Genomic DNA, 8,018 nt, shown 5'->3' on the forward strand with positions numbered 1-8,018 from the left:
CATCGGAAGAACTCCCAAAGTTTATTCTTGGGTGCTGTGCATAACATTGTCAAGTAGATTCCAGTCACAAGCACGTGTAATTTTATATCATGTCACTGTCACAAATGTATTGTTAAAGAATTTGCTGGAAACGGTAAAGACAATTCTGGCTTGTTTTTCCCCCCTGTTCCATCCAGTGATAACTTTGACATTCTTCTGACGCAGGTTAGTGGTGGGTTTAGAGGTCATCCAGCAGCATGTGACCACTCACATTTGCAAAGCACTGGTGTTCAGGGACTAGTTTGGGGAGCCTCTTGTCTGCACTGGAAAACCGCATTAACTAACAATGCAAAACATGCAGCATAAGCAAAGACATGTCAGCTTTGACATAGGGAGCTTCATTCATTTTCAAAACACACTTCAGGACCTTTTTCTCACCATGCAAGTCAATGTTAGCATATTGGAAGTTGCAGACGGCCCGTCAGTAATATGGACTGGGTTACGTGTTGCCTTTCTCCTACCTCCTTAGTAGTCAATAAGTTCTTAGAATGTAAAGGGTTAAGTATGGTATAAGTACAATATTCTCATTGACTTCAGAAGGACCACAATCAGCTTAAAATGAATTACTTTGACTTGATTTCACTAAAAAAAATAATTTATTTACAAATAGGTGTTTCAAGTGTCTGAAACTGAAATCTAAGGTGTGAAGGGATGTTAAATACCAAGTAAAAACACTTTCAGTACTTATGAGTAACTTGATTCCCCTAACTCATTTTCCTTGGTTATGTCAGAAGTTTGCTTTTATTTCTACAAAGGATTTTCTTTGCGGCTTTTCATTACTTTTGGCATATAATTTTAAAGGATAGTACAAAACTTCTGTCAGTTGTTCTGTTTTAGCTTCACCTCAGGGTCTAGATTTCAACTAGAACTGATTTATTATAACCACATTAGGCTCCAATATTACCAAGACATTATATGATATGCTTAATATCAAACATATGACTAATCCAGCTGAGTTCAGAAGAACTACTCAGGCCTAGAGTTAAGTATGTAAATCTTTACAAGCTAGAGGACATTAATGTTGTAACACCAAAACAGGCTACCCATCATATAATTTCATAACTACAGAACTAACATGTTGTTTGAAAAAACATTCTGGGCATATCTCAAAATCCCAACGGTGCAAATTAATTCCGTTGATTTTTTCCATTTTTTAAATATGAGTACAAAACTGGTGGTACTTCTTCATAAAAATGGCAGGCAATGAAGCTCAAACAGAATTGTGACACCACCTCTTACAAATTACACATTTTTTCTTCTTGATTGAACTATATATTTGTACCTAAAAATGAGAAAGTGGACTATTTGGACTTAAGTGTCCAGTTACATTTGCTAATCTGAAAGTGTGTGTGTGTGGTGTTTGTTCAACTTAAATATTTTGTGTCTAAAAATAATATTTTAAAATATTGTTGATATACACTTTCAGCTCTTAAGTCACCTGCAGTTGTGAGTGCTCAGTTTTTCTTTCTTTTTTTTTTTTTCAAAAGTGCCTTAAATGACCCTGGTTTGTCTTTATTCTACCTAGGACATTTTATAAGATTAGAACCTAAGTGATCTAAGTGTCCTTGGAAAACTTCTTGGCAGTCACATGTACACTTTTCCTTTTGTTTGTTTATTTACACGTTTTGAACGTGTCTGGCAACAAAAGTCTGAAACTGTAGTAGGAAATGAAATTTGCATGGTTTTCATTTGTTATTTTTACATAATGAGTTAAAGGAGGTTCAATCATCTTTATGAAACAAAAATGACAACAGGAATAAAGATACATGTGCTAAGCTTGCAGTATGATAGATTGCAGTAAAAACCAAAAGAGAAATTCATCAATTAACAGAAAAGGGGATGGAACAAAATGTGAATCAACAGCAGGCATGCTGCTCTGTTAAAAACATGTAAATTGGCATGCTTCAGTGTCCCTTTGGAGGGGATTTTGGCAAGATACTACACGCACCACATTTGCCCTTATACACTAAAAATCTTATCTTGAAGTGGCATTGACAGACAAATCCATCAGCACTTAAGCAGTAGTGTAAGAATATTGTCCTTTTTGGGGGAAAATGAGTTCACAATGTTTACTCTGCTCCTTGTTCAGTCTTCCCTTTCCATCTGTTTTGCTTCTCAGATGGAAAAGCCATCAGCATGTGATCAGCCAAGTCTCTCCAGACCTATGAAGGGATCAGTCACCATTCACCTAGTTAGCTGAGGTAGGCATGAGATGAGACCATGAGAATCTGTAGTAGTCATTCTCCCCATATCATATTGCTGTGAACAGAGTTCTTCAGAGATTTGTTACTTTCCTCCTTTTCTTCCATACCGCCCATTATAACAATGCTCAGAATATCAGAAAATGATTTGTGTGCCCAGTCTGTTATGTAGGCTGCTTAAAGGTTAAATATAAAAACAGACTATTTTTTTCCTATGGGACAAAATAAACTTACTGATTTCCAGACAGCAGTAGAGGTTTTCCAAAGATTCACATTGAAAGGAAATTAAATGCTTCCTAAGAGGTATCCGAAGCCCTAAGGCTCTATTAGAGAATTCTGATAATGTTGCAGCTCCTCTTGCTGACATTTCTAACACAGTGCTTCTAATAAATAAGATCAGCCCATAAAGTGGCTATTCACAGATCTAGTTTGCTGTCAGAAATACTTTTGCAGAATGATTGCTTGACATGAAAGGTTCACGTTCAAACTAAAAACATGCTGTGTAACCTAAAACAAATAAATATAGGAGTAGCAAGCGAAGGAGCCTGCGCTTGGATTATTTCAGGAATTCAAGGTTAGCATCCAGATGTTATAAGAGGTGGGGGCTGAGGAAAGTAAATCTGTATAGCTTTCAAGCATAGGCTTGTAATCTAAACGTAAAAATATTTCTTGTTGGAGTTGACCTAATTTATTATGGGATTTGATATATGTATTTAGGGTGTCAAGTAATAGCATTAATTTTGCATTTAGTAATATATAAATCATATCACTTATATTAGAGAAAACAAAATTAATGTTTTCAAGTGTGTGTCTGTCAGCGATTCTCAACCAAGGTCCCATGGCACCCTGAAGTGCCATGGGATTCTATAAAGGATGCTGCGCAGTATTAGATATGTAAAAACATACATGTGAATCACAAGATAAACCCAAAGATTTCTCACGTTGGCCAGATTCCTTCACGACAGCAAAAAGAAACTCAAGGACATAAAATAAGGCCAGCTGGTGACCAAGATAGCTTTGTAGTTAGTGATAGATGTCTTGGACACTGTGACTACATCTGTGCACCCATAATGACTTTGCAGGACTGAGGTCATGCAGGCACTAAGGCACGGTTAACAGCCCAGAGGTTGCAATTTTGAGGTCATAGCAGAAGCAGTCAGGGTGCAGCCCTGTCAGATTCCAATGAATTTGAATTCTGCTAAATGCCTTGTTACAAGGACGGAAGGAGGAAATGATTTTGCACAAAGCATCATGGTTCTAAGAATTAGGTTTTTCATGAGAAGCGTATGCTGAGATTGAGGATTTACCCTTTGAGGACTCGGACATGTTCAGTGAAAAGATCAAAAGCACTTTACATACATTGAACTCAAAAGCCAATCTGGTCTCTGGCGATTTATCTTTTTCTCCATCCTGTAAGCTATAACAGACAGCCTTAGCTTCAGCCAAGACAGCACATACCATCCTATGACAGATAAAATAGTACACCAGAAAGCACCCCCAACACAGCAGAGTGTGATAGCCTTCCTACTCCCTGGACATATCTTTGAGATCCTTCAGCCCCCTACATGGAGCAACTCACTGACCCTTCTTAAACATTAGCACTTGCCATAGCAGCCAAGTTAGATACCATGCTCTAAAAGGCAGTACTTCAGTTGCTGTTTGATAGAGCTGAAATACCATGCTCCCACTATCCAGACAGAATAGTGCTTGTTAGTCACTGACACGGATTCACACTCAGAAAAAAAAAAGATCATTTACCCTAGTATAAATATGGTTCTTCAAGATGCAGTCCACGTGGATCCTACAGCCTATTTCCAACCCTGTTTGTCAGAACCCTCTGCAACATGGTCTTTGAATTAGGGAACTGAAGGAAGGTTGCAACCACTTTCCTTGTAATATCCTCACTGAGAAGCATGTACATAGCACAAGGAAATGTTGAGAGGCCAGAAAAATTCCAATCTAACGTTCAAGGCCAATCATAGAAAATTAGGGCTGGAAGGGACCTCTGGAGGCCATCTAGTCCAACCCCCTGCTTAAAGCAGGATAGGATGCATGTTGATGGACAACTCAAAGACTTACAGTTGCTGTAAGGATAAGCAACCTGCTCTGTGTAACACACAGTATAACTTGCAGCTGTGAAACATCCAGGAAATCCAGTAACACCTCATCTAATTCTCAAGAAAGATTTATTACAGTAAATGGCACTGAGAGGCCACAGCTGGGAGGTATCTGTTTATGTTACACAGTTTTCCTCATTTGTGATTCTACTCAGCAGAATCACAAGTCGCCTGCAGTGAAGAAGTTTGCAGGAAGGCCGGTGAAATCAAACAGTTGTATAGACTTTTGGGGACAACAAAAAGGCCTTGAAGTTGGGGGGAGTAAAACCACTGGTGTGAACAACAAAGGAAAGTAGTGCAAAAATACGTATAAGAATTTCAAGAGAATGGTGCAAAACTCCAGAACTCTTGGTATAGAGATGATACCTTTTATTAGATCAACTAAGAAATTGGAAAACCCCCCATCTTTTTCTGCAAGCTTTTGGGCACACGCCCTTCCTCAGGCATGTGCGCCCAAAAGCTTGCAGAAAAATATATTTTTTTGCAGTTTCTTAGTTGGTCTAATAAAACCAAAGTTCTAGAGTTTTGCATTTCTTTTTGTCACAGACCAACATGGCTAACCAAATACATCCTTGAGAGAATGGTGTAATTAGTACAGCAGTAATGACTAGGGAAGTAAATAAACAAAGAAGATACATAGATTCACAGAAGTTAGGAGCAGGAAGGGCCCTTCTATAGTAGGAAGATAAGGCAGATAGGAGAAACTGATGCTAGGGTTTAGGAAGACTCAAGAATAAAGAAGTTCTTCACTTAAAAATTGATTTTTTTTTTTCCCATCTGTGTCCTGACAGTTGTGACCAAAACAAAACCAAATGATCCACAAATATGAAGCTGCTCTGATAGATTGCAAAGTGGAATTGATTACACTCCATAACTAATATAGTTGGGTGTAGGCTACATAATCCATCTGGCACCCTAGGTAAATACTCCAGCAGCTAGCCCTTACTGATCTCCATGCTGCCACAATTATACTGCTATCAGTCCCAAGTTAATAAGTTTAAAGCTAGCTCAGGTATGTTTACAGATGCTCAAATTGCACCTTTTGGCTGTAGTGTAGATGAACCAATGTCACCACATACAAATGAAAGGGCTTAAAAAGCTGATTAATAGAGAAATACACAGTGTTGCTGTCAAGGGCGGACAATATATTGGCAAGAAATATTAACAGCTGCACAAGATTAGACACCATTAGCCTTCCAGAGAGAAAATGGTGTGCAGCAGTAGTCACAAAGGAGCTCTAGTGATATGACCTGTATATTTGCAGAGAAGGGCTAAAGTACAAAACAGAAACATTTACATAGATATAGTATGATCTTTATGGTCCTAGAAAGACTCCCTGAGTTGCTATAGTGGACCTGATAGCTAGAGGTTTCTAAGAACATATGGGTAAAATTACCTTTTTCATCCATTGATTGATGGTACTGTTAGATGCATCTATGCAGATCTTTCTAGTGTGTGAAGTGTATTAAAATTGCTCCATCACTACTTGGACTCTTCTTTGCAGCAACCTTATAAGTATTAACTTTAAATTGATCTGCGGCAGGGAAAAAGATTCCACTCAAACTAACTCCATCTATTTACATCTATCAACAAAGGTGTAGAAAGGTTTCCTATTAGAGAATCATACTTTACAGAGAAGTGTGCACTTATACCCCACTCAGAGCAAAATCTGCGGATGATGACATCTTTTTTGTAAGGGCCTCTATAAACTTTTGTTTTAACAATTAGCATTTCTAAAACCATGATCATTAACCAAAGTCATGTTTAAAGAAATGTGTGACATATTCCAGGGGCCCTGGTACATAGTTGGTGATTTTGTGTGGAGGTGAAATATATTCATTCATATTTCAAGCAGGCAGAAATAAATGGCTGTCAGAAGGAAATTTATTCTGTAGCATTGCAAAGAGGGGATAAATAGCCCTAAAGACCCTATTGTACTTAAGAAGCTCTGGCAATTAACTGTTTAGCATATTAACAATGAGAACTTTCAAGCTTGGAGTAAGAAGGGGAAATTTCTCAAAAAGCTCTAGTTTCTGAGGATATAATAGTGTTAATCAAATCTCTTGGCCTAACAAACATTGGAGGATCATGACATCATCTTGAATTCAAGTGGCCAAGACAGAACAGTTCTGTTGCTTTAGAGCGAGCTATGTAAGCCAACATGGGATGTATTTCAAAAGAACTAATGAAGATTAATGTCTCCAAGATCATCCAGTCTTGCTGGGACTAGTACTGTCACAGAGACTCAAGAATTTAAATAACTGAAATATTTGGGTTCAAGGCACCCTGTGCTTCCATGTTGGTGACCCAGTCCCTGCCTCCTCCATGACGGAACAATCCCATGCATTAGTACAGGCTGTGGGTTGACTGGCTGGGCAACAGCTCTGCAGAAAAGGACCTTGGGGTTACAGTGGACAATAAGCTGAATGTGAGCCAACAGTGTGTCCTTGTTGCAAAGAAGGCTAACAGCATACTGGGCTGCACTGGTAGGAGTGTTGCCTGCAGGGCAAGGGAAGTGATTATTTCCCTCTATTCAGCACTGGTGAAGCCACATCTGGAGTACTGTGATTCAGTTTTGGGCTGAAAGGGGTCCCCCACTACAGAAAGGATGTGGACAAATTGGAAAAGGTCTAGTGGAGGGCAACAAAAATGGTGAGGGGACTGGGGGACATGATTTATGAGGAAAGACGGAGGGAACTGGGTTTATTTAGTCTAGAGAAGAGAATACCAAGAGGGGATTTAATAGCAGCCTTCAACTACCTGAAGGAGGTTGTGAAAGAAGATGGAGCTGGACTGTTCTCAATGGTGGCAGATGGTAGAACAAGGAGCAATAGTCTCAAGTTGCAGCAAGGGAAGTTTAGGTTAGATATTAGGAAGCGTTTTCTCACTAGGAGGGTAATAAAGCACTGGAACAGGTTACCTAGAGAGGTGGTAGACTCTCCATCCTTGGAGGTTTTTAATACTTGGCTAGATAAAGCTTTGGCTGGGATGATCTAGTTGGGGATGGTTCTGCTTTGAGCAGGGGGTTGTACTAGATGTGACTTCCTGAGGTCCCTTCCAACCCTCATTTTCTATGAATATGTGATCCAAATTTAAAAATGTGGATGCAACCTGTCATAGAGAAAGTAACACATGTATTAACATTCCAAGGGTCTTGGCCTCTGTACCAGTACATGCTTAATTTTAACGAGCAAAATATAAGTATATTATATCTGTAACTGAACTAATTAGTACGTTATAGGACAAATCCAAAATGTGGAATCTAAGCTTCATTGAGAAAGTAGATTTGAATGGTGGAACAGTTAGTCTGGTGACAAAAACATCTATTATGTATTTATGTTCTTCTTATTACCATTATGTCTGAGAGTCCCACAAAATTACCCAAATCCAGACAGGTGGTCTGAACCGAGCATTTTCTCACACTGACCTAGAATTTTCTAGTCTCTGCCATTCAGGGACAGAAAGAACCAAGCTTTTATTGTTTATACCAACGTAAGCACCTCCAAGTCCACCACAGAGAAAATTATGGGCCAGAGGGCATGTCTACATGTGCCATTAATGCACAGGAATAAATTGCAGTGCGTATTGCTCCACAGTTTATTGCTCCCAGGAAGCTCCCATGCACTCTGTTTATGCATGTGCCCAGACTGCAGCACATTGA

Source organism: Alligator mississippiensis, chromosome 14 (assembly GCF_030867095.1).
Source record: "Alligator mississippiensis isolate rAllMis1 chromosome 14, rAllMis1, whole genome shotgun sequence".
Taxonomy (NCBI): Eukaryota; Metazoa; Chordata; order Crocodylia; family Alligatoridae; genus Alligator; species Alligator mississippiensis.